Raw genomic sequence first — 27,393 nt, forward strand, 5'->3', positions numbered from 1 at the left:
ATCATTTTAAAATGGCCTGAGAAAACGCACTGCACGGTCAGGCACAAGCAGCCTCCAGCCTACCCTGACGCTCATGCTGGGGACTGCACACGTAGCCCGTGAATAGCAAGAGCGAGAAGTGACCCTTGGGACCAGTTCTGGCCCTGCAGGCACTGGTGTAGCTGCACTGGTTTCAGAGACTTTTGCTGGGGCACCTACGGAAGACGCAGCCCCGAGATCTGGCGAGAACCGCGCCTCGTGCAGACGGCGCTGGGAAGATGTTGTTTCTGCTGTCAGACATCTGCGCTTCTCCCACCACCGGCGCGCTCGAAGCGTCAACGAGCCAACTGGCAGCAGCCCCTCGTACTTGCTATCAGTAGAAGTCTGCCGTCCTCACCGAAGTTACTGCATGATTTTAGATCAGCCATCAGACTGTTTGGGGCCACCACAGCCTCTCCACGGACCTCAGCCGTCCTCCGGAGTGGCTCTCGAGGACAGCAAGCTATGTGGTGACATCTTCTCCCAGGCTGCCAACTCCTGTGAGCTTGAAACAATGGAACAAAGAATAACGGGAAAAGAACAGTCCACAATAACGTATCCAGCATTGTCCTGGATTCCCTTTGGCTTCGTTAAAATTAGTGACGTTCTTCGGTCCTGGGTGCACCAGACCTCTCCTGCTTCTGCACAAAGCAGAGCCCCGCGCCGCAGGGCCCTGCCCAGCAAATAGCTCTCAGCGCTTCTCGTCTGCCCCTTGCCGACACGATCAACTCCGTGACTCTGGCACGAGCCCGAGCCCTGCGTGGGGAAACCCCACTGCAGCTGCCCTGTCCCTCACCCCCTTCCCACTCCTTCTGTCCCGGTGCCTTTGGTCGAGAGCAGGGACCCACGCCTGCAAGCTCGCCACTCGCAGGACAGAATGACCTGTAGATATTTAGCTGTTTGGAGGAAATCAGAGCAACCTGATTTTTATTATTCCCCATAGTGTAACAACTTGCCCTGTTCCCCAATTTACTTTTTCCTCCTCAGAAACAAACACCGTTTACCCTAGATGCTCCCACCAGTGGCTGGGCCCTCATGGGCACGGGGGGAACAAAACCTTCCCTGGAATATACAAAGTTTGCACAGAGACATGAGGAGCTAATCTCTTTGTAAATTATGTGAATCAAAGTAAGTAATTTAACAGCTTATTCCCCCAGGTAGCCAGTGACCACTGTATGTCCCTGTTATTTAATTTGACAGTTAACCTTTCGAAGGCTGGTAGTCATTTTAGATTAACCTTTGTATCTTAAAAATTAGTAAACAATTTCCTTCTGGTTAATTTTTTTTAATTGTTAGTTTTTCCACGTATTTCCAGTGGTCATCTCATCTGCTAAATTTGTTCATCCGTTTTAATGCATCACTTTGTGAGTCAGAGTTTGGGGGGGGTAAGGAGGAAGGGCTGCTAAGAAATTGGAAAACATTATTTAAGTAGGTAAGATGAAGTATTTGTGCCATAGTTTACAATTATAATAAAATAAATCTAGAAACTATTTCATGTATGAGAGCATGTACATTAGAAAAAATATTTCTATAACAGATAACCATCTTCTGAACACTAGAATGTTAGTAATTTGTCAGTTTTTCTTTTAATTAAAACTGTGAATATAGTTCATGCTCTGTTTCATTCAGTGTCAACATTTCAGATGGGGGCTAAAACCGATTTCCTCGTAGATCTGTTGCATTTCTCAGGACAACTGATGAAGTGTGCCTTAACATTAAGCTCTTGAACCCATGAGGTTTGCTTGTTTCAAGATCAGTAAATCAACAGATATTAGAGTAATAGCCCTGATAAGACGCAGGACTTCTAACACTTCTGGAAATGCTCTCTTTACCAAAACTGCATCCATTTTTCCTCTCAGACAACCTATTTTAATTCATTGCATCATCACCAAGTTGGTCCACTGTAAAATAAATTAAATTTATGCTAGTTAGAAGTTTCATTCTAAATATTTTTCTCAATGCAACCCATGAAATATTTAAAGTATTTAAACTTTTTTTTTTTTTTTTAACAACACAAAAATCTGTCTGGTCTTTCTCTGAATCATTTTTTTTAATCATTGCTATTTTCAGCCTTCCTCTGGGAGAATACATAAACTTGCATGAGTTGAGGGAATGACTCCCAAAGTAACAGTAGGTATTAACCAGGGAAGGGCTCCAGCAACACCTTTGCCAGGGTAAGTGCCACTAGTTTTGACCCTCCCTCAATTACGTTAGTCCCTCAAAATATAATAATTGCAGGAAAAGTGCTAATTCAAAGAACTGATATACGATTTAAAGTCAGCATCCACCAAAAAGCATCTGCTGGCTCACGCACCACAGGATGCTCAGGCGGTCTGTTCTCACCCCTTCCCACCTGCGTACTCTGCAGTGGGCAGGCACACGATATCCGTGCATGTTACAGAGCTGGCCTCAAAATCTGCCTAACCCACACAAAATACGAGTGGATTCATGCTGGAATTTTTTCTTTTTTTCATAAGTTTAGATAGAAGATGGTTTGTTAAGGGAGTGGTTATCGTTGATTTCTAAGAGTCTCTCCAACTCAGCTTGTTTGCCAGGTAATCTTCAGCAGAAACCACTGTGGAAGTTTGCTAAGGAAGATCTGCGTGAGTTAGGAGCCCAGCCCTCGTGCCTAACTCAAGAAACACATTCCACCCCACCAACATACAAAAAAAGAGCTCAAGCTGGGGCTTGGTCCAGCGGGAACTGGGAAAAGCTTACTTCAGCAGTCACCAGTGCTGATTACATTTGCTGCAATAGCTGAGGAGGAGGAGGAGGAGGATGCGCTGTGCAGGCAGCTGCAGTGCCAGGACCAGCTTGGGTACACTCAGCATAGGCATTGCAGCAAAGGCCAATGTGTTCCTTGTGCATAAATGTGAATGCATGAATAAATTTTTTGCTGGAACGAGGATGACCACAGAATATTATAGGTATTGGGTATTACAGGGTGCATCCCCGTGCTTTTGTGTCAGGCTCATCTCCAGCTCCCTCGTCACAGCGAAGCTGCATTAAGCCACACAGAGAGTGCGAAATAACCATTACGCTTCCTAAAAAGACTCATAACTTACCATATTTAGCTTCAAGCTTTAGTTCCTTCTACCTTGCCTATTTTAATAAACACTCATGGCACTCAATAAAATTAAAACATCAATGAACAAAACAGATCCATATGAAATTTTCCCCAGGGATTAGGAACAGAGAGGAAGCACATCTGGTATAGGAGAGTCATGTTGCTAAGTATGCTCAACTTCCCCACTGATAGGTGAGTACAGCGATAATCTAATTTATCTGTAATGTACCTGAATGCTTCTTGGATCAAAGCCTGGGGGATGCACCGGAAAAGACTGAAAAGTGAGAAAGTCCGGTCAAGAAAGATGGTAACTTTCAAATGTATGTTGTAATCACTATGGCAGTGAGAAAGAGCTCGTACTTGATTCCCTGGGAATTACCTCAAGACAAACATAGTGAGAATTACTTTGGAGAGTATGAGGGAAAGCACACCATGAGAAAGAGGAGCAGATGCATCTTTAGAGTTCAGTATTCCTCATGCCTCTAACTTCACATGCCCTTTACACAGTCTTCTACTAATTTTTCTACACTGATAATCTATAGAACTTAATTACACAGTTTTAAAAAAATCCTTCTATAAAACGCGTAATGCCTGATATCTGAGTCACAAGCACAGTTAATGTAATCTAACACATATTGCGGGAACCTACTGCACACAGATATTACCAATTAGCACATGATTTTAACAATCAACATTCATGCAATTAATAGAACACTTCATATTCCTTCTAATTTTGAGCTCTGCATGAGCATATGTTATCATGACGGAATGTGGGATCATTTATTTATACTGGAAGCAAGGCTCCACATAGAAAGCCGAGATGCTGCAAGTTAGCCTGAAAGTGAAAAAGGCTCACTTTTGCATTGAGAAAAGAACACTTTTAGTCTGATTTCTAAAAGCTGAGCTGCATCCTTACCTTCTCATTGATCCTTGCTGTTAGTGAACTTCTGGAGAGGAAACTGTGCCCCAATTACAGCTGGGGAATACAACCATCAATTAATCAACAAGCGGGTAAACACCGCTCTCTAGAATTGAAAACTACTACATAATCATGACTCATAAAAAAGAAATAACCATAGTATCTTGCTTAGGCTTTTTTTACATTCAGAGATAACAGTAGCTGAGCACCATTTTTTCCTTAGCATGTTTATTATTATACTTTATTGTGAGTAGAGAAGAATTATTATACTTATAGGACAGATGAAGAGCTAAGGTATAGAGAGATTAAGTCCAGATCCTCACAGTATTTAGCCACTTATTTACATTGAATTCCATAGGATTTAGACATTTAATACCTTTAGGATCCAGTCCTGTCTATTTTCCTTGCAGCAGAGGAAGCAGGGGGCTGAACGCCTGTTTGCCAGAGTCCCAGTAGTTGCCAGCCTACCTTACTTGTCTCTCTTCTTGCTCTTCGGTGCTAACATAAGTAAAAAGCAATAAAAAATTATTGTAATTACTGAAGTCATAGATGTGTTACTAGCTCATTAAGGATATGAGATGTTTACTAAGAAGGTGGTTTTTTACACGTAGACTGCAAGGAATCACACTGCACTGCTACGGTAGATGGAGCTGCTATATTCCCCGTCTATCGCTGAGAAGAATAACGTCAAAACACAGGGGTTGTGCAAACCTTCACTCCAGAACATCCTCACTTCGTTATCTGCCTTGTTACAGAGATGTCCCACACGTGTTTCCTGTGACTGAAGGCATTCCAGCAGGCCTCCACAGCCAAGCACACCCTTCAGCAGCTCCTCCTGCGAGCTTGAGTACAAAGGTGTGCCATGCCAGCGCCCTACCATGCTGACCTTCCCTTCGGTTTAGGAAGCTACCTAGTCTAATCCTGCTCTCAATAGATTTTGGAGAATGGGACAAGAGTCGCAGTCATCAGGGAGTCCTCTTCCACTTGCAAAGTGGCAGAAGAGGTGACGCAAGATGAAGCATCTGATGGCAGGAGCAACTGCTTTCCTTCAAGCTGCATTGTGGCTGTCCCCTCCTCGCCTTTCCAACAGGTTGGAAACAGCATTAGGTTCCCTTGGGCTTTTGCTTCGGAAACTGCTCTAAGCCCCTGCGTCAAGAGGCTGTTGATGCAGGGAATTCTCCTCCAGCAGCAGGGACTGAAGCAGCTGCAAGAGCTGCAGATGTAGACTCTAAATCATTGTGTCTTTTCCTCTTTCAGGACAAGCTCCTGAGAGAATTTGGTTTACCACACATCTGACGTGTATTTGTGTGTTGCAGAACAGGAGTAAAGTAGCCATTCTCTGGGTATAACTCTATTTCTAAAAAAATGTCAGAGGAGTACTTACGTCCCCCATCGCTGCCTCCCTCCTCGAGGGTGTCTTCACAGGAGCTTCACCTTTTGGGCTGCTGCTGTTTCAAACAAGAATAGATTATAGTAATCTGTAGGTGGCTAAAGAAAAGACAGATTTCACCTGTGACTGCACCTCTCATATTTATCTCAAGGGCTCTTCAACCAAATCCTGGTAAACAGGGTGGTAAATGCTCTCTGAAAGTCAGTATCTCATTGTGTACATTTCTACACTTTGAAATAAGTATGCAGTTAAGTCAGGCCAGATTTCCATGATGACTGGGGAAGATGCAGAACTACAGACAAATAAGAGGAAAAAAGAAAGATTTCCTGTCTCAAATTCAGTTTGCCTGAAGTAACTTCAGCCGAGGTAATAGAGCAGCACTAGTGTCACCAACAGGGAGGTAAGCCATGTGTAACGTTTTTTTACACTGACTAAATACATTAGCAATAGCCTTCCTGCCAACAAAAGATCAAGAGATACTTTCTTCTGCCGATATCAATAGTAAATATGTATTTTTCTTAACCATTATTTTTACTGAAGGCTTTACTGCACAAAGAATCCAAGGGGAACAAAAAAATCATATAATTGTGCAGGTTGGGGAATTCTCTAAAAATATGTAACCATGGCACCCTTGTCATTACCAATCAAGTAATCTTGATAAAAAGTAAAGTAATTAGCCTTTGAGAAGAGCATAAAGCTAATTAAAAATGACAACTTAGTCATCTCAACAAACAACAGCACAGAACCAGTCAGTAGCTCTAACTATAGCACAATGCAATAACCTGACCTGCCAAAATGGCTTGCCTTCAAGCCCGTTAAAAGAAACCACAGTTCGTGGGAGTGAAACTTGATAACCTTTTCCTTTGTTTTAAAAGTTAGATTTGCTTTGCCTACCATGCAATATTTCTGTTTGCTCTCTGTGTTTCATCATCTTTTGCTAAGACTTTGCCCACCTATTAGTAATTTTTATAAATGAAATGACAGAAACTCCTGCAGTCTCCTAAAAGGAGGCTATAAAATGCGAAGTATGAACATATACATTGTCAAAAAGATTTACAAGTTGCAAATAGTAAGCTTAGTCTCATAACAAAGTTGCTTGTTCAGAATTTATAAATAATAACCAGAAACAAAAAGAAACCACTGGTCTCTCATTTATATAACAATTTGGGGTTCTGTCCTCCCATAGATGTTAATGGCAAGATTTTAATTAATTTATATGGGAACAAAAGTGAATATTTCTTCTTTTCTTGCCATCAAAAAAATCCTTGATGGGGACACATTTTCAGAAAATTATCATAATTATCATCACTTTTCTTAGCAGATATATTTACTCAGGTTGCAGGTACTGAAGAAAACAAATTACTATCCTTTCAAATCACAAGATTCTACTAAATATTTCCTAATATAAATATACATATGTATTATATGTGTAATTACATACATTAGTTACAACCAGTAGTCCATGGTACTATATTCCTTAAAGCTGAGAGCTCATTTGCTTTAAGAATTGAAGTGTCCTAATCCAAGGTGTGTGCACACAACTTAGTCTCCGTGAAGCTTTGATGCAACGTCTGAACTCATACTCACAGGCTTAGATTTAAAAAGGACGAATCAGTACTGCCATGGGCCAAGCCCAAACATTGGTATCTTCGACAGATCCAGCTGAGTGATGCTGATATTTAATCACGCTAATATAGCTTCTTCAAGCACACAGAGGAAATACAGGTTTGATCCTCAGAACAGGGGTTGACTGGAATAGGAAAAGAGGTAGAAGAGATTATGATTGTTTTGCCTAGCCTATGCTAATATTTGACTATAGTTTTGGTTCCTTCTTGCTGGGAAAGATGAGAATAATGATTTAGAGAAGCCCTTAGGCTGCTGAAACGCAGTGCACAGGAAGCAACCTGCAAAACAGAATGATTGCAACTCAATGCAAGAAGCGAAAATTTAAGCTCCTTTGATTTACAGTATATATGAATACATGAGTCGGTAAAATAGTTACAGATGTGTATCTAGACCAAATAAAAAGACCTTGTAGCCATGCAGAAAATATGTATCTGCTTGTGCTGCACTACTTCCACTCTTAGGAAAGCTTGAAGCAGAAATAAAACGTTTGCTTATATTTTGAACAAACGTTGGATGAAACAAAATTCTGAGCAACCGTGAACTAGATAAAGACCTTGATCCTGCTCTGTAATGCATCGTAAGACACAGTTCACAAAGGCCAGCTCTGGCTTAGGAAAGCGAGTCTCCCTAAGCTTCCTCTGCAGTCGACGGAGAGGGGGATCATCCATCCCCAGCTATTGTAAATAGGCATCGTTCCATTCGAATCCATGGAAGCAGACCAACACATACAGGCTGAATATCTTAGGCTATGATCCCAAATCTACAGATCTGCACCTCTTAATAATTCTTCATATGCCAAGTGTAACAACATTGGACAACCTTTCTGAGCTTTGATTTGCAAGCTTTTCATTGAAAACATTTTCAGTGTCAAATAGTCCTCCAGCTGAATTCCATATCACAAATTTGGTGCAGTTTTGGGTGATTCCAGCATGCTTTATCAATTCTTTGAAGTGTTTGCTTGAATTTATTTGTAAAGGGGTTTTTTTTGTTTTAAAAGAAGCTTTCTCTAAAAACGTTTTTAAAGGTCTTCAAGGAAAAAGAATCTCTTTTCATAAGCCTACTGGACAAGCAGGTGGCTTGGTCTCAGGCTCTCACTCTTTGGTGTTATTGGACATCAGGGAAGATAAGAGAAGTGCTGCTTTTCTCTTCCTTTTTTGCTTTCCCCAAGCAAAAATTAAATTTTTACGGGGATGAGGTAGTAATCTACAACACCTGCAAAGAGGAAGCATCTACTTGATCTTTTGACATGCCATTTCCTTGTGTAGGGAAGGCAGAGATGAAAATGAGATATTTGTCTAGTAGGGAAAGAAGAAAAGACTAAAATCTCCACTTGCTCTTGTACCTCTCATCAGACCTACAGGCTCTTAAACTTAATTCCAAGTTTAACCTGGACAAAGAAATGGAAAAAATACACTGTAGGGAACAAGACTGCATTGGCAGTGGAGTGGATTCAATGACCTAATAGTTCTTTTTCCATCTCTGATTTCTTTGATACTATTTATAAAAAGGAAACAAAAATGATGGGCCACTCCAAACAAATTGTTACCATAAACCAACAGCAAACATCAAAATTGGCAAATGCTCCTTTAAGGCTTGCGCGGCTCATGGAGGCAGGGAGAATACTAATAATGTACCTCTCTGAAGGTCCTGGGCTATGTTTATTTCCCATATTTATTTAAAAGAAAATCAAAATACTTTTAAGCAAGTCGGCTGGTTCCAAATTTAGGAACAATTGAACAAAGAGGAATCTGCTAATTCCAGATGGAGTGCATATAGTCCCTTGGCACTTATTACTTACCAAATGTTTCGGAAAGCAAACACATGACCTAAAAGATTTTGTGAGTGTGGGGTCCTCAAAAAGCTCTTAACAAGTCATGTATTTCTAACCATATTTACTTTACCCACACACAAAACCCCACTTCGTTTTCCTTTTTTTTTTTTTTTAAAGCAGACAATGCTCCCTTTAAAGACTATTTATGTACGACTCAGTTATCCCATAAGGTTGAGGGGTCTAAAGGTGTCGCCTCTGAAAGGCTTCAGCTGTGGAGCTTCTGCTCCCTGTGCGAGGGCCACCTTCCCCAGCACCGCGGCTGGCGCAGGTGTTTTGCTAACGTGGGGTCCTCCTGCCCAGCGGTGCAGGAAACGGGCACCCACAGATGGTTTCTCGTCTCAAAGATGCAACATAGGTCTTTGCTGATTTTTTTTTTTTTTTTTTTTAAATCTGATCCTTTGCACATGACCAAGTTGTCCATCAACATCCTGCACACAGGTGTTAAGCTACCATCAAAACACACCTCTAGGCAAAGTACTATAACATTTCTTCTATGCATTTCGTATTCATTACTGAGATGTTTTATATTAATTTCATAGGAAAATGAGTCTGATGAATACAACTAGGAATTTTTTTAGTGAGTATTATATTCCTTTATTATAATTGTTTCCTCCCCAAATTAAATACTTTGGGGGAGATCTTCATTAAACCCCTTCAATCTGAGAAGGTGGAAAGGTTTCACTTCTATTCCACTGCACAAACAGAAATATCTCAGTGACAATTTTTATGACACAGACTACAAAAACTTCAAGATTTCTGCTGTTGGTTCTCTTCTGCTGGTGGGACAAGTCCAGTCCTGCCTAAGGGGCAGAATCAAAGAGAGCAGGCTACGGAAAAATGTTAATAAACATCAGGCTTAATTATCAATAGGGATTTCTTTTTTCTATTATTACTTTCAACATCCTAATAACATAGCTTTTCTTAAAAAGAAACCCCCTTCCACTCTTCTCAAAGGAAAAATAATAATAATAATAAAAAAAAACAAACAAAAAAAATTTAAAAATGCTAGAGACAGTGAGTTGTGACTGAGAGAGACCTAAAAGAGAAAGAACTTTTCATGATAATATAAACAGGTAAGTATAATTTAGTCTTGAGTTTTACATGAGTCATATCTCTTCCCTTTAAGCTTTTTAATCTTTTTTTTTCCTCTCTGTCCCTTATTTTAAAAACCTCACCTTCAGTTATGCTGTAATCCTTTCATTTGGACTTGAATGGATGTCATTTTTTCATAGCCACAGACTCAGACCAGAAAGAAACTGAGGGCAAGTGTTATTATTTCAATTCAAGTACCTACAAAGTGGAGTTTAGCTGCTGACAAAGACATACACCACTCTCCTCCCTCAGTAACTCTTCTCTAACTGTGTGCAGTGTGATAGTCCCTGAAGTTTTATTACTGCCGGCATTTCTCTGCAAATCCTTAAGCTGCACCAGCTAACTCAATTGAACACGTTATTTTACATTTTTAACTTAAATGCTTTTTGTTTTTATTTTAATGAATCCCCTAACTCCAAGTTTAATTAAACTCATGTTTTTTAATTAATTACCAACAAATGCAAATAAGGCAAACTACACAAACATGTATTCACCGTTCACTGATAGATACGTGTTGGCTGTGGTTTTTTTTAATCCTGAAGTGTCAGGATTTTAAAATCTTAAAGTCTTGAGGGTTACAACCCAAAAATTATTTTCACTTAGGGCTTTATGAGAATATTTTACTAGTGTATGACAGCGAGCTCGATTGCTTAAAGGAACAGAAAGCAAACTGTAGGTTCTTCAGCTTCACCCAAGTTATTCTAGCTAAACAACAGTAAAACTCAGCAGAATTAGGCCTCTGCATGCATTATTATAAGAGAAAACTAGAATACAATAATTTCTCCATCATAGTTGTGTTTAACTGCCCTAAATGCTGACAAATACAGGTATGGACTCGTTAAGTGCTGTCTCTGGTTGTTTAAGTTCAGCTACAATAAAAATCCTAAAAGGAAAAAATAAGAGTTCAAGTAACAACACCCAAAGTTCTGAAACCCAGGAAACCCAAATTTAAGACCTGTAATGCGCTCATGCTTAACACTTAGAAACTGTCTCCTGGTACTTGCAAGTAGTGACCATTGCCAGCACCTGAGGAGAGTACACAGTTGAATTACCTTCTTTACTATATAAGTATTACTCTTTTCAGGACAAAATATTTCAAAATCTCACAAAATATTACCCTGAAGAGTTGCTCAGAAATGTCTTAGCTTCTCTGATGACTTTTTCAACTTAAAACACTGTAAAAGCAGCCTGTCCTGTTTCCAGAGCTAATACGTGGGATTATTTAAATCGTTAAAGCAAGGAGCCAGGAATATTTGTTTCTGTTCTCTTCCTAGGGCTCACATGGATGAATTTGGCTATGTCCACATGTCTAGTTCAGCTCACTCTCACAGTCCCAGAATTACTTGAATGCACACACAGAGGTCTCGAGCTTGCTTAAAGCCTAAGCCCAGTGTTTGAGCTCTGGCCCTCCTGGATCACTGCCCAGAGCTCAGCCCAGCGTCCTGGCCCTCTGCACCGTGGACGTGAAGTAAAGCCAGCACTGGAGTGCTCGGCAAGACAGTCCCCTGGATGCTGTATTTTCCCCTCAAGTCAGCAGGTAAGAGCTGTTTTTCCTACGCAGCAAAGGAATTTCTTATGTGCAGCTGAACTACGCACCTATGGAAAACATATTCTACAAGTGTTGCAAGCCTTCTTGTTTCCACTTCTTTTTATAGTTATTTAAAAATTATGTTTAGGGCTATAGATATTTATATATACCTCTGTGGTCATATGTATATCACCTCTTCTACTTCTCCCTCTCCCAAAATATCAGGCAGATTTCTCCCCCATTTACCATGGGCTGGAAAGAGCAGGTCAAATGGCTAAAGTCTCTCTGACACTAAAGTCTCTTTTCCTCCATAAAGGGGTTTACTGCCCCGTGAGATGCAAGATGTGAATGCACAATTTTTTGGTGCTTCTTTCCCCACCAAGAGGGGAAATAAATAACTTAGAGGGGAAATTAATAACTTAGAGACCTGCCTATGTAGATAGCTTTTGGGCTAGTGGGAGTTTTTCCAGCTCTCTGTCCCTCTGTTTCCCCAGATGAAAAATGGGAATAAGTCACCCTTAATGATCTTATGCAAAAATTTAATTATGTTTAGCTTATCTAATTGATATATTTTGAGGGGGTTGGCTAAAAGATGTCATACGTGCAAAGTTATTTGTTGTGTTTAAAGATATTTGTGCTCCCATCCTTGGGAAAATTCTTCACGTTCCCTGTCCTGCTGCACTTAGAAATGAGCCTATCTTGATTGTGTTCCAGTTACCCCGTGTCAAATATAATCAAGAATAGGAAAGATAAAGTGCAAGTGTGTTCTGTGGAAGGCTGCAATTCCAGCAACTCCTCCTTCCCCTACTTATCCAGCCTAAACATATGCAATCCTCTGGGGAAGAGGGGAAAAAAAAAAAAAAAAAAAAAGAAAAGCAGAGTAGTGTCCACCCTTCTCCTGAGCAGTTCCTGCAGTACGATAGTCTGTAGGCAGCCGTGTAAGATTTACAATCAGAATTTCATAGCTTGAGAATGTCCTTAAAATATCCCACAGCCCCCAGTCAATTCTTCAAAAAATGAGGAAACACAGATATTCCCTCCTTTGCTTTTTCACAGTTTCCTTTCAGCCCGTACGTCAGAGAGAGGCGCGGAGGACCCCCGCATGCCAGCCTCCCTTGCACGGGGCGCCCGGAGGTGCACGGGAACCCAGGCTCCCACCTAGATGGCCCCCGTCAAAATAAGCTTCAGCAAGAAGGGGTTTTCCTTCCTTAAGAAATATTGCAAACAGAAGATTCCCATGTTTGAAAGGTCAGAGGAAAAAATATAATGCACTCATGAAGAGACAACCTCATTAATCCTGTTGTTCTTGGCCCAGTCAATAGAAGAAACATAAATGCTGTCAACACTGCGCTGCTAGATAAAGGATAAAAAGTGGGAATGAAATGTTTTACTGCAAGGACTGTTCTTATGGTTTGAGAACATTTCTGGAAATAACCTGAGCTGAGAAAATGTTCCCTAGGAGGAATACATGCTGTGGGAAACTGTGTGGAAGATAAAGGTTGGTCAGTGACCTTCTCACTATCCTCTAATCAAGCAGCACACACTGCTCTAAAGAGAAAAAAGAAAAAGGGATACTGTGCAGCCAGAGACACTTTACCTTCCCTACATTACATGAACTGAAGTGGAAAACACAAGAGTATCATAAATCTCTATTTCATGCTTTTGGATACTGTAGTGAAATAATAATCTACTGTAACTTGCGGGGGAAAAAAAGTGACTTTTGGTTTAGGGCACTTCTATAGCACAAAATGCAATACACCTTCAGTGAGCATAAAAACAAATGACTGGAAGTTGCTAAAAGGGGAACGTGCCTTTTCGTCTGTGCAACATTAGAAACAGAGGAAGATCATCACATTTCTCATCCAAAAGCAGAAATGACAGAGAGGAGGAAGACGCAAAGCTACCTCTCCAGTGCCGGCACTTCCCAGGGATGATACATCACAGAAAAGCTCAGTTTAAATACTTGCACGTTAATGCATCAGCAGCATTCAGATATTGTATCTGTACAGACAGAGGGAGTAAATATTAGCATATGTGGTTCCTCCTGGGAAGATTAGGGAGTCGTCAAATACGGATGTCCCTAGCACTCTGCACACAGTGAGGCTATTGGAAAACTCCCACCTTTAGATATTTGTGGGGAATATCACTTTTTTCCTTCTTTTTTAATTTTTCCTTTAAAACCAGAATTACTGTAATTACTGTCTCTAAAAGGTAGTTATTTGAGGACTGCTGTTACGCGCACAGAAATGCCAAAGCTTTTTCGGTTTCAGTAGCACGAATCTCAGAAATGCAGTGTGATCTTCCTGAAATGGCATTACTGGGGTAATGCCACAGCACAGAAGTTGGGTAAATATTTTCCTTGTACTCATCAGTTACTGGCTGTTGACAAATACACTACCTAGAGTGGTAATGCAGGGTAATGATGTCATTACTGGGGGATAAACAAGGCAGCTGCAGTGCATGGCTATAATTCTTGCAAAATAGAGGGCTGGGGGTGAATTAGTTTGTGCATCCCAGATCTTGCAAATATTTCACCAATCATCGTCAAAATAATTGCAAAAGTGACTGGTGAGCTAATTCAGACAAAATACAGGCTAACCTGAACTGCTCAAATAAGAGATAAGCCTTTTTTTGAAGAGTCCTTAGAAAAAAAGGGAATGGACTGGACAGAATGAGATTCCTTTCTGTCTTCTTCACTTGCTGGTTTCAAATCGGACATGAAACAGAAAGGGTGTAATAAGCTATTCTCTTATTTTTCTTCCATCCATCTGGAAACAAGAACTACCAGAAGTCTGACAAGAAAGCCTGATCTCCAGCCAGATTTCTAGAAATGTTAATAAGAGTTCCTTATTCAAAAAGCACCTTCAAAACTTCTTAACTATCAGGAAGAGAACCTCAGATGTCTCATCATCTACCCAGTTATTCCTGGAAAAAGACCAGGAAATGCCCTACAGAACTCTCCTGCTACCGTATGTAGCAAAACCTACGTGCATAAAAATAGAGAGATATATCATACATATACATGATAATGCTGGTGACTACAGATGAGATTAGGAATAAAACCTTTTGGAAAACCTTCAAGACACGGACAGTGGGGAACAGCAACATCAGAAATTTTCTCTCGTGGGCTTTTCTCAAAATAAATTTATGGGGGGAGAGTAGTCCCTTTGCTTAGGTGTCAGCTCAGAGCTTTCCAGGTGCAAACCAGAAACATCTCAGAGACTCCCTGATGATGGGGGGGCACCTCCAGCGTTTCCGTTGGGTACACTTCAGCTGCAAATCGAGCTCAGGGCCTCACAGGTCCCACGGAGGCTTTGAGGGGTGGCAATAGCGGAGAGGCACCAGCAGAATTTCCCTGCTCCATTTTGTGCAGTGCAACTTAATGGTGTTATCGACATCTTCCGTGATATACGTCCTGTGATCAGTGCAATTACTGCGTGTCATCACCACTGTAAATTTACCCAGCCTGAAACCATTTTAAACTTAAACTGCGTACTTAAGAACTACTATCCACCTCCTCTTTGTAAATTAGCTATATGATTTATCTGTGGGAACCATTTCAAAAAGTATACATTCAGAAATACATATACCACATGATGTCTTTTCCATATGGCATCTCATAATTATTTTGCTGTGTGTGAACATGATGAAAACAGTTTCATAATTCTCTAAGGGTTAGGGTAAATTATTTCAATTAGACATATTTCAGAGCAAACATTACCTTAGGGTTTATTAATAATAGTACCTGAGAAGGAACAGCTGCCTTTTAAGCAGTGAGAGCTGTCAGCTTCTCACTGCCCCCCTTGTAGCACCCCTTTTGTGACTCTAAAAAAATGGCAGATTTTCTCATGCTTTACCTAAACAGAGAACTTGGCAGCAGAGACCTGGTTGTAATCCTCAGCAAGGGAGCTGGTGGGTGGATTTTTTTCTCTATAAACTCTTGTATAAACCACACCAGTCTCCTGGTATTTGTTTTGTGTAATGTTGGAAATCATACGCAGATCCAACAGGCCATGTAAAGGAGTTTTGTAACTTCCTGAAACCCTTTCAGGCAAAATCTTTTCTCCAACAGCAGTCCCAGGTCGTCGGGATATTATCACCATTTTTTAAGGGCAAAGTTCCTCGACCATTTGTAATAGTATAGCTTTGAAAAGATGAAATGAAAATCTAAATTTGATCAACTAATTATTAGGAATTGCTATCAGAATTATTAAAAAGAAAATGAGCTCCATTGTCAAAGTATACGGCCCGTTTTGTAAACACGGGGCTTAGAAACAGCATGCCTTGCAGTTTTATGTGCTGTATTCCTCATCTAGCTGTTTTTACATATTAATGCTGTCATATGACACGGACTGATTTTGAACTACCGATTCGGTGACGGTAGCCCTCTGCACAATGCAGCCCATCTGCTTTGATGCACCACATCACTCTACAGGCACATCTGCCTCTCTGCGAGGAATACTCATATTTTTTACACACAAATGCCTAAGAATCAGCCAGGTTCATACAAGTCCCTAAAATCCTGAAGTGGAAGCGTGCTGAGAGCCGGTCAGTGAACAGGCATGGAAAATCCCTGCCTCCTCTCACCCTACACAACTTGCAGAGAGGTGAATGAATTGGCCCTGAATACAGAGTCACTGAAGCTGCGTTGAAAAAAGGGACAGAGTTATGTCCATTGGCTACTAAATAACGCAGGTACAATCGCAGAGAGGGCTGGTGTGACTGACTACTTGTTGCAACCTGTGGGCTGGAAGAAAATTGTCGTGGAGCTGTAGCTCCCAGTCTGAGAGTGGGAGGTGATGGGCATCAGCCCCCCCATCAATCCTGCTCAGGCATGGAGGAGGGCTGAAAGCACCCAGTATGGAAAAAATAAAGATTTAAACTGAGATACGTCTATTAGTATCTGTTAAAGCGTTTTCAAATGAGCATGCTGAGAAATCAGCTCTCACCTTGACTGTCAGTCTTTGAACCCAGTAATCCCTGTGTGCCTAGGAAGAATGGGCTTCTAATTCATTTAACATATCGCCGCCATCACGAATATACACACACACGCACAAACAGCACAAAAAGAGAGAAAGAGGATGTACTTACATTCATAACTGTAGGTATAATGCACATGTACAAAGCCATGTTTGCTTGAAAGCCAATACCAGGATATCTCAAATGCTTAGTTATCACCTGGCCAAACGTGACTGTTCCACTACATCATTATCATACTTTAATTTTTTCATCTAAGCTACAAGAGGAAAAAAAGCATTTCCAAAGAGAAAAATTGATTGGTAAAAAGTATTCAAGCTATAAAATATTTCCTTTTGGTTCAGGTCCTAGTATTTTTGCCTGGCACAAGTTCAAGAAGCTCTATAACTTTACTGAATGATTTCCAAAGACCTCTTGCCTGTATCTTTGTGCAAGAACACTCACATTTAGCCTTGAAATTGCCACTTAAAAGACAAGAGAAACTGTTTGCTTCTCTGTCTTCTATAGCATAATGAAGCGTGTGGATTTCTATAGAGCTGTTTGCCTGTGACTTCTCCAGGAGGAACCTAGCCTGGTCCCAGCCCCACAAAGACCTTCAGCATTGGGTGCTGCAGAACCAAAGGTCCCGGGGCAGACTTTTTCTCCTGCTTGCATGTCCTGCTCCAGCATGTTAAAACCCATAGGAAGTGAATAATGAGAACCCTAAGCCTCAGTTCTCTTTAATAAATTGAATAAACAAGCTTTTGTCTAACGTTTGGACTTTGAAAGTACCACCTCCTTTTGGGAAGGCTATATTCTCAATCATGGAAAATTCTAATCTATTTCTCCATGTCATCCAAGGAGGGGACTGACCTCTGACCTTTACTTTCCTCTCTACTTAATCCCATTATTTATTCTCTTTCTCTCCATAACCAGACAATCTTTGTTACAGTTCATATGCTTTTATACTTTTCAAAATCCCACACTTTTCTGAGTGCAATTTTTTTGGACAACTCTCCTGAAGAAATGAAGCTTACATGTTGGCCCTGTCTGCCAGACCTTTTCTTCCTTAACCATTTGCAAATTCATTGGCTTATTTCAATCCAATTCAATAGAGAGGTAGAAGCCCTGAAGATAATTAAATTCCTGTAAGTTCTGGAAACATTGGCAGCTGGAGACAGGTAGGGGATGGAAAGGAGTTAGCGGGACTCTCTGCTGCAGGAAAAGCTGCAAGGTGAGGCTCTACAGTACCATTTCTGCTGGCTTGGCCTTGGCCAAGAGGTACGTGCTTGGATGTGTAGAGCTCCCAGTCTCTTGTGCAAGCAGCAGCTCAGGGGAAACTGAGGCACAGTCTTGTAGGCTCTATGGGGGGTGACTGGAGGTAGTGCAAGAAGGTGAAGACGTTAGTACCTGGAGGGAGAACTAACTAAATAAAGGACCCAAACCCATAGGAAATGAAGCTTCAGTAATTCTGCATCTCACGGTACAATGTTTATATTGTTGTCCTCATTTCTGCAAGTGCTGATTCTCAGATCCTTGTTTCACCCAATTTCTACAGAGGAATATAAGAACAAGCAAACTGATGTGACTGCCTGGTGCCTAGAGAGGAGAATTTTGTACCAAATTCTATACCCGTGCATAAAATCTTGTAATCCACCTATAGCTTTTGAACCTGACAGATAACAACAGCAATGCAGCAAACGCTTGTATCAGTATTTGTCTTTACAGCAATTTCTAGCATACAGCAAGGTTCACGCTACTCTCGTACCTGCTCACAATAAGGTTGCATGAGTGACTTGGGTATATACTTGTGCTCAACAATTACACAATATCCTATGCTGGCAGTGGGACTAGGCTGCGAGTCAGGAGACAGACTTCCATCTGTTAGTAAAATGTTGTGGGACTGTAGAAAGTTTTCTTTTTTTTTTTTCCCCCCCTCTGTCCTTTTTTCCTCTCCCACACTTTGCCTTTTTTATTAGTTTGAGCTAAAAGTCCTTGGGCGGAAAGGCCTTTTTTTCACCAGATGTTTGCATGAGCCTAACACATTGGGAACCTTTTCTTAGTTGAAGTCCAGATGGCCTATTGCAAAGTAGATAATAACAAGACTCTAGCAAATACTGATGTTCTTATATCTATATGACAACATCACCTTTGAAATGGGAATACTTGCCTGTGTATGTTATAAGGATACATTTTTACTTGTGTATTTAGCTGTAATAGCCTCACTAAAACACAAACATAAGATCTTAAAAGTACCTCCATCAAAATTAATGGACAGCCTGATAGAGATCAAACTTGTTTTCTGCAAAGAGATCAACAATCTTAAGGCATCTGAGATTTTGCCATGCCTGCCTTGTTTCTGTTCCCCTCTGTTATGCTGTGCTGCATGCTCTACCCAGTCTGTTAAGAAGCTATCCCTTCCCTTGCTCAAAGAGAAAGGCTGGACCTCTCGTGAATGTTGTCTACCGCCCACGAGTCTGGCTCAAGACCCATCTATAAATTTCATTTGCCTTTTGAAGAGAAGAAATTTTCCTTGACGAAGGTGATTATCAGGTATTAAAGGCTAATCTTATAATAAATTTGTGAATTAGTAAGCTTATTTCTTAACTAGTCAAAAGCAAATCCCTCTTGCTCATACCTTGTTATGCCAGCATTGCATGCTATCATATCACTGGTATTTAATCGTTTGTCAGGGAAAAAAAATTCTCAGGCAGAGATAGTCACTCACTGAAATGAGGTGGGGTGGCTAGGTTACTCACCATAATGTGTTTTTCAGATTATTTTTTATTTATTTGATCCCAAAGGGCTTTTATCTTGTGTCATTTTGTACAAGAAAGTTCTCTTTTATGAGACTGACTTTGCTCGTATGTTGTTAGTGCTCTTAATTAAACTCAGAAATGCTTAATTCTTTCTAGGGCCCTAATTCTGTTCTGAAATACAAACAATGTTACATGCCCTCAACGAGAGAAAGTCGGTGTAATTCGACACAAATTTCAAAGGCCTCCCCAAAGTGTTTCTTTCTGTGTTGTGCAAAGGAGGGAGGAGGGAAACAGTTGAATATTGGCTTTTGAATTGTCCCCATTTTGAAGGTGAGGACAATCTGGAACTCTTGGACCCGCTTCTAATACCCCTGTAGTCTGGTTGCATGGCTTGATTCAGGTCCATCTGTACCCAAAAGCAGGAATAAATTATGCATGTGAGGGGCTGCAGCAGCCTTCGCATTAAATATTGATCTGCTGGTCCTCTGCCACTCTGCAAGACCGTGCATCTCCAGATCCACCTGTCTGCACCATGGTGATGGCAGCTCCCCAAGGAGGGGCTTTAACATTGCACACGAAGCCTATTGTCCAAAATAGGTGGATCTAGAGCAAAATTCTTGAGTGTCATTTATTCCACACCCTTGCTAGCATAACAAGTGTTCCAGAGCCTCTGTGGATATGTATTCAAGAGGGAGCTGTCTGTCTACGTTTGATTTTACATTTCCTTCAGCTAGTTCAGAGATCCATAAGCAAAATCAGGCACCTGGGGACATCCGAGAGGACTGTGAATTCATAAACAATAAATGGATTACAATCATCCATACCTTAACATTTTAATCTCTGGCAGATAGGGTTTGGTTAACTGTTTTTGGGTAGCATGCAGATTCTGTGTAATACAAGTTTATTCACCTATACTGCATATTTCACTTGACCCTTTCTGAGCAGAAGTATTACATGAGGGTGAGGTAAAAAAAAAAACTTCCCCAAAGGGTGTCCATGAGCTGAATACAGGGAGAGGTCTCCACCTACACTCTCCCATCGCTGGTCTGGCAAGCAGAGCTACCTTTCATCAAGGTGGAGCACATGCAGCACCCTTTTCAAAGGAGCCACTCAGGCATGCGATTCAACAAGACTAATGAAAAACTCTTTCTAATCCTACTCCAGCACTTCTCGACCTCAGCCTCCTGCATCGGGGGCCACACTTTGCAAACACACTGTGGCTTAAGAGACAGATCATGCCAAAGCAAACCTTCCTTCCCACACCTTTTCCCCAAACCCTAACAACTTAAAATGGCCATTTTTTGATGCAGAGGAAATTCTGGAGGCACACAACACTTCTGACGTCTACTGGATTGTACTCATATCGCAAAGACAGCAGAATTGCTGCCCCAAGAGGTGGACAAACCCCCGTGAGTTCAAGGCTTGACTGTCCCAATCACCGTCCAATACAACCCAAGTTATGGGCACCAAAGAAATACCCTTTCTGAGATCCTCCTCCCGTTCTGCAGCAGTTCTACCTCCAGACGTAGGCCCTCGAGGTACATCAGAAGACTGGAAGCAGATGCCTTCTCCAGCCCACTTGCTTGTCTAATCCACTTCTCAGTGCATTTGTTGGTAAAGGTGCTGACATTTGTTTGCGACGTCAAAACTGTAAGACTGAATCAGACCTGTGAAGTATACAAATAACTTTGAGCGTTAAGTAATTTCTCTTACAAGAAATAACTGTAAGCAATTTTCCCAGTATTCCTTTGTAACGTCCAGATTTCTAAGTTGCAGCGAGTCATTAAAAACATTTCCAATTATTTTCTTATTAGACACTCCAGACATATCCAAACAAGCATCTGAGTAGCCTGGCTGTGTAAGAAAGGCTGAAAAGGTGGTATGGTCAGGACTGAGATCCAATAGCCCACTTTAGCTAAACATTTCCAGGCTAAGTCACATATTGAAGTTTTTCCACACCTGAAAACATAGAATCTTACTGAAAATTACTTAGTAAGGGTTTAGTGTGGTGTGCCCATTGACTTGGTATTCCAACCAGATTGGAAACTCTTACAAGCTCAGCCTTTAGTATTATATTTCCATTTTTTTCTAATTGCAGCAAAGCCAAGAAAGCACAAGGTTGGAGAAGACAACGCAATAAAAATGTATAAGAATCATCCCCTTTGCTTATTTTCACAAAGAAAGATTTGGTTTTAGCTTTTGGGAGGAGATTCAGCTCAGCTGACATTTCAGCATAACCAGTACATCCTTTCCTATCTGCTGCTCCGAGCCCAGTTCAAAATAGCTGAATAGAAATAACTAGCAGGCCAGTTGTGGATCTGACATTCAGAATTAAGCAGATGGTAAGCACAAAAATACAGTCTGGGTTAAATACTGACCACATTTGCCAGAAGCACAGACATAGAAACCCTAGCCACATCCAGATCATAGGCAGAGCACACACAGATCTACCAAAACAGTAAGAGCGGGATTCAGTATAAATTATTCTGTGTTAATAGTACATGGACATCTGACAGTATTTTTCTTTTATGCACTTTTTTTCTTCAAAAGGATGGAATTTCAGTCTGTACTGGACACTTTGGCCAAGAGCTTTTTCCCAAATGCATGCAATCCCCTTTCTGATCTGAGTGCCTAACACCAGTCTCCTACCATTTCATCCAGACACGCTGCCCCCGCTGCGCTGATGGGTAGGAGGTGATATTTAAAGCAATGCCAATTGAACACAACAGGGGATAGGCATAGCAGAAGCAACAGAAGGAGGATTTTGCAAGAGCTCACTAGGTCATGTTAAACTCCTTCTCTGGCCACATCCAGTGTCCAGCCCGTATGTCTGAAGATCTTGCTGTAAGCCTTTGTTATTTATTTGGAAATTTACTGTGGCTGTGGTTTAACTCTGTATTTCAGAGCTATTCTTTAATTGATGTAGTGCACTTCATTCTTCATAAACAATAATCAAAGGTGCCGGTGCCTCGGAGGACAGGAAGGCACATGATCAATACTAGTGGATGACCTGGTCTCTATAGGAAAGTTACTTATACATCAAAATTTGTACTGAAGAAGAGAAAGCAAGTCCATAAGAGCTGTATTTATTAGGTTAAGAGACTCATACCTTTGGCTAAGCATCAGTAAAAGCCTCATAGACAAACTTCTTTGTTTCTGGCAGAAATAAATATTTATTATTACACTGGGAAAAAAATACTCTCACAAAGCCTAACTATTTTAATAAAAAATTTAATATGTTTATTTCTTCCAGACAGGAGATAAAAAGCTGTCAGAAAAAGAATGGTTTAAATTACAGTGAGATGTTTTCTTTACCTAATCTTTCTTTTTCTTTTTTCCCCAAAATCTGTGGCATGCTCAGAATTTTTATTTTTAGCAAGAAACGTCAAGGAAACACTTTATGGTAAGTGGCTGCTCACTATTAATTCTTTTGTTATTAAACGTGGGAACATTAATTACCATTAATCGTTTTGGCTCCAATATAGATTTCCCACAATAAAATCTTTACACACATATACAGACCCTATAATCTAATCAAGCAATTTTCTCCTACCTACTTGGAAGGGAGAGAAAGAGCAACGTTGTTATTGTTATTTCTATTTTTTTAATTCAGAGAAGGAGGAGGTGCAGGAGAAACTGGTAATGGGACCTATACAAGAACAGAGAAAAACAATAACTATTCCTACAGCCAGTGTATGTGCTACTCAATCAGTAACCACACTTTATAAAACATAAAGTACCTTTATAAAAAGGTAAAGAAATTCAGTAAGAAAGATAGATGTGTGTAGCTCTAAGTCATCAAGCAAGCATATTGCTCTGCAGAAGCAGTTATAATAATAAAACTTTGCTTTTCCTCAAGAAACAAAAGTAACATCTAAAATAATTTAGCAGCAATTAGCATAGTACTTCCTAGCGTAGCTCTGATATAGCCCAAATTTCCAGTGCAGTCGATGAAAGTTCACATTTAGCAACAAACACAGAACAGAAGTTTATCGAGATAAAGAAGAAATGCAAAGTTACAAATGCCGGTTGTTGTGGACAAGGTAGTCATGGGAGCGTGTGCTGCAAACTCTGTTGTTTTACATGGGATAAAGCTGGGCTGCTGAACTCTTTTTTAAACATGCCATTGGATTTACTGATTTTCATATTGGCAGGTACATTCTTTAAACCGCTGCAGATAATTTTGCAGAATAAGGTTGTCTTTACTCCTCAGATGCCCTAATTTGAATAAACATAATGAATGAATATACTGTATTTCTCAGAACAAACAAGCTGCAAGCTCCATCTTAAGCACAGAAGCTACAGTGTGACTGATTAAGTATGTATGCTGCTTGCCAAATCTCTGCAGATCAACACAGGACTTAAATCTCACTTTCACTTTTAGACTGATAATTATTCTCAGAATGAAGTTTCCATAATGAACAGTTAAAACCATTTATTTCAAATATTGATTTACAACTGGAAGCCTTACATAATACGTGTCTTAGTCACTTTGGGCCTTTACCACTAGTCAAGGTCTGTGCAGGCAGAGAAGAAAAACTACGTGATGATACCCTTCACTGGTACATGGCCCACAGATTGCGCTTGGAAGTCCAAAGTCATTCATCCAAAATCCAGCAGCAAAACAATACAGCCAAAGTCCAGGAGCTCCCTAAGTTCTTTCCTCTCACTTCATGTTCAATTTAATTTCTTTAGTCCATCCTTGCAACACGTGAACAAATTAGGTTTTAATCTCTCCACTCATGCCTTTTCCCATGCCTTCCCAGTCCTGATAGCTCCCACTATTCCTGTCTCTGAGCTTCAGCTCCTCTGCAGCCTCCGAGCTCCTCTACAAATTTCTTTTTCCTCCCTAGGACTCTGGTGCCTTTCACTCTTCTTTCAAATCATTCCACAATTGTTTAACATAAAATTCAGTCTTCTAAGAAAAACTAGTTAAACACTACTTTCTTCTTCTCCCCCCCACCCCCCGCACCCTCCCGTCCAGAAAATCACTGAACTGACATAACACTTCACAGCTTGGTCAGTTCCTATATTATATCCTATTTCCCATCCCAAATCTAACTATTGTCTTTACAGATTGCCAACCACTTCTTTCAGCAGGCAGCTCAAAACTATTTTTAAGCAACCTGCAGCACAGGCAGCTGCTGAGATGCTGCAGAGGTTCTAGACCATCTACGTGCAATGGTGCACGGATGGACTCTGTTCACACACTTTCCTTAATGAAATCCTTTAAGGGGCAGAAATAACGAGACACGAGGTCATCACAGGTCATATCAGTTCCTTGCTGATGGAAATATTTCGAGAAGAATAGTTATTCTAGTATTTCAGTAATTCTCATAGATGCCCAAGAACTCTACGGAGAACATCAGCTTAGATGCAGCGTACAATCATTTTGATCTGCCAAAAGCATTGCTGGAAGAACCTGACTTCCCATCTGCTCGGTAGATAAACCACACCAAGTTCGCTCCAGTAACGTGCTAGAGCATGGATCTAAAAAGGCAGCAGTATGAAAACATTCTTTTTCATTCCCCTCCATCCACCAGCAGAACTGAGGGTAACCTACTTTCTCTCAAGGAGTCCCTATGTTTCAAATTAGCATAATCATGAAACTTGCTCTCCAGCACAATGACACAGAATACACAGCGCTAACTCACATACATTATTTGATAACATTTTAGCACCAAACTGCTTTTTCTACCCATCAGCCCACGGTTTTTCCTCCTCCCAGGATGTCACGGAGTTATTGACATTGACAGAACCAGGTTAACAGAGACTAAAGGAACACTACAAATTCCTGCCCCTAGCACAAGTGATTGAATAGTTGCTTTTTTCCTTTCTTCCTTTCTTTTTTTTCCCCTCCTGACGTAAAAGTTTGCAAGCTCTGGACAACAACAGGTTGTAACACAGGTTATTAAAAACCACACTGCAAATGTGTGTACCTTTTTGCACCCTGACTGAGACCACTCTGGACCCCTCTCAAAATGACTTTGCAGAGAGGCAAAGTCTGCTAAGTGACTTTCTTCAGCTACATAAAAAACAGGGCTGTTAGAAAAGGTAAACTGAGATTATATAGCATATCTCTGTAATAAGAAAAAAAAAATCCAAATTTTGAAAAAATTGCAGAGTTTTCTTAATTTATGCCAGAACTAGTGAGAGCTACACTTACCTCAATATTAGTCAAACATATCCTGAAAAAAACCAAGAAACTGTCATAATTTCCAATACTGTATTTTAGTATTTTTGAGCAATTCAAATGTGATTCTATAGCTTATGATTACCTTCTGGCAAAAAAAAAAAATCTGAACATTTTCAACTTCTACTACAGAAGAGACAAAATGCCTATGACTTAGAGAACCTGTCACAAGTTATAAGCATAAATATCAGAATTTTATATCTTCAGGAATAACTTCAAATATGCAGAACAGCCCCTGGTTTTAATCTTATTTTTTCCCTTAATAATTGACCTACATAAGCAACCAAATCCTTGGTACGTTTTAGCAGCATAATTTAAATTTCTCTTACGTGTACTGTAGAGTTGTCACTGAAGTCACTAACCTATCATTATAGAAGACTGAGGACCGGAGCGATGCTTTAGTTGCCGCAGTATTTAGGGGAAAAAAAGACAGAAGAAAAAAAATAAAAACCTCAAGAAATGAACAACCTGGTGGAGATTTCAATCCATTAGCAGCATTGAGCTTGCCAGTTCTTTACTGCAGCATTTGACAAGGCTCTGAGCCAGAGATTAAGGCACGTCTCCTGAGGGAGGAAAAGAACAGGAGCTTCCACACTTCATTAAGGATATGTTTTATTTGCAAACTGCCAACCCACAGAGTGGCACTGACTTTTGGGTCATGGAAAAGGTTGCAGTTGTGCGCTTGAACCGTGCCAAGCTGAGTTGGATAATACCCTTAAAAAAGCAAATCAAATAAAAATGATAAGAAAAATAGGGAAATCCGTGATTACAAACCACCTAAAATAGGACTTGAAGTGTAGCTTGTGCTCCAGTCAGGTTTTTCCTCCTCAAAAGTCGTACTAAAGCAGGACAAGTGCCCAAAACAACAGGGAGCAGTTAGCTACAAAATGCATATTCATGATGTATTTTCTCATAATTTAAACATACATTCTCAGATTTATTTCACATTGATTGCTTTAAAAATGTTAATATCCCTATAGAGTTAAGCCTTATCATTACTTGATCCTTCACCAAAGACTGTACCAGCATTCCACGACTGTACACATTTTTTACTAAGCTATTGTTGCTTTTTCCTGGCTTGTTTTTCAAAATCCAACTAGAAATACATAGCTTATATAGTTTAAAGTATAAATCATAAATCACTCATCATAAAGGGCCAATTCTTGGAGTCTTTATTTGGCATTTGCACTGGCAATTTCCCAACCATTTTCAAATGGAGTTGTATTTGAGTAAAGACATGGATGCCAGTAAAGGTAAATTTTCTCCATTCCAGGAAAAAGAGCTTTAACAATAATGTTCTCTGTTAGGACCCAGATCCTCTTTACACCAGCATCAACAGGATAGTTTGCAATGAAGGTTGTTCAATGGTTAAAGGTAAGAAAAAAAAACGTGCCCATGGAACCATTACTAGGAAATTTATCTAAGAATAGGTCAATTATATTGTTGCAGTATATACAACCTATTTTCTTGGTTTTGAATGCACACATATGTGCCAATAGCGATCACCAACAGAGCTTTATGTTGCTCAGTCTGTGCACCCAGTTGGTATGGTTGCAACCCCCATTACAGCTATTGCCCCGCCGTATCATCTCTTGCAAGAGTTTTCCACATGCTCAGAAGCTATAGGAAGAAGGAATAAAAAATTACAATGTCTTTTTATTGCTTTGGCATATCCCTTCCTTCCATAACGATACAGATGGTGGCAGGAGTTAGAGCTGGAAGAGTCTCGATTTGAACAGCTCACAAACACTAATATCCAGTATCCATCCCTCGCCCCAGTGGCTTTGATAGCAGAGCTGAAGGCCTACAGTGGATGCTGATCTACAACTCTCCCAGCACCATTTGCCCCACCTGGCAGAACCCCCGTGCACCCCAGCGCAGGGACGGGGGTCTCTGGACATGGCCTTTCCTTCCAGCAGAGTCTCTCTGCAGCCCCTTTGCATGGGCTGCGTGCAGCAAGCGATGCTGGCAGATGTGAAGGTGCAGCTTCGCCAAGATCTAAGCTTATGGCTAT

General features: G+C 40.5%; 1 long non-coding RNA gene across 1 annotated transcript; it reads right to left on the minus strand.

Moving 5' to 3' along the window:
• Positions 1–27,393, minus strand: LOC140657633 (uncharacterized). The gene is made up of 7 exons (XR_012044415.1): positions 27,231–27,393; positions 20,665–20,853; positions 6,982–7,144; positions 5,389–5,452; positions 4,381–4,502; positions 4,002–4,061; positions 1–523 (listed from the first exon to the last, which is right to left on the minus strand). It is a non-coding gene; the product is annotated as an uncharacterized lncRNA (long non-coding RNA).

The sequence above is a fragment of the Ciconia boyciana genome, chromosome 10 (genome assembly GCF_034638445.1).
Source record: "Ciconia boyciana chromosome 10, ASM3463844v1, whole genome shotgun sequence".
NCBI classification, from domain to species: domain Eukaryota; kingdom Metazoa; phylum Chordata; class Aves; order Ciconiiformes; family Ciconiidae; genus Ciconia; species Ciconia boyciana.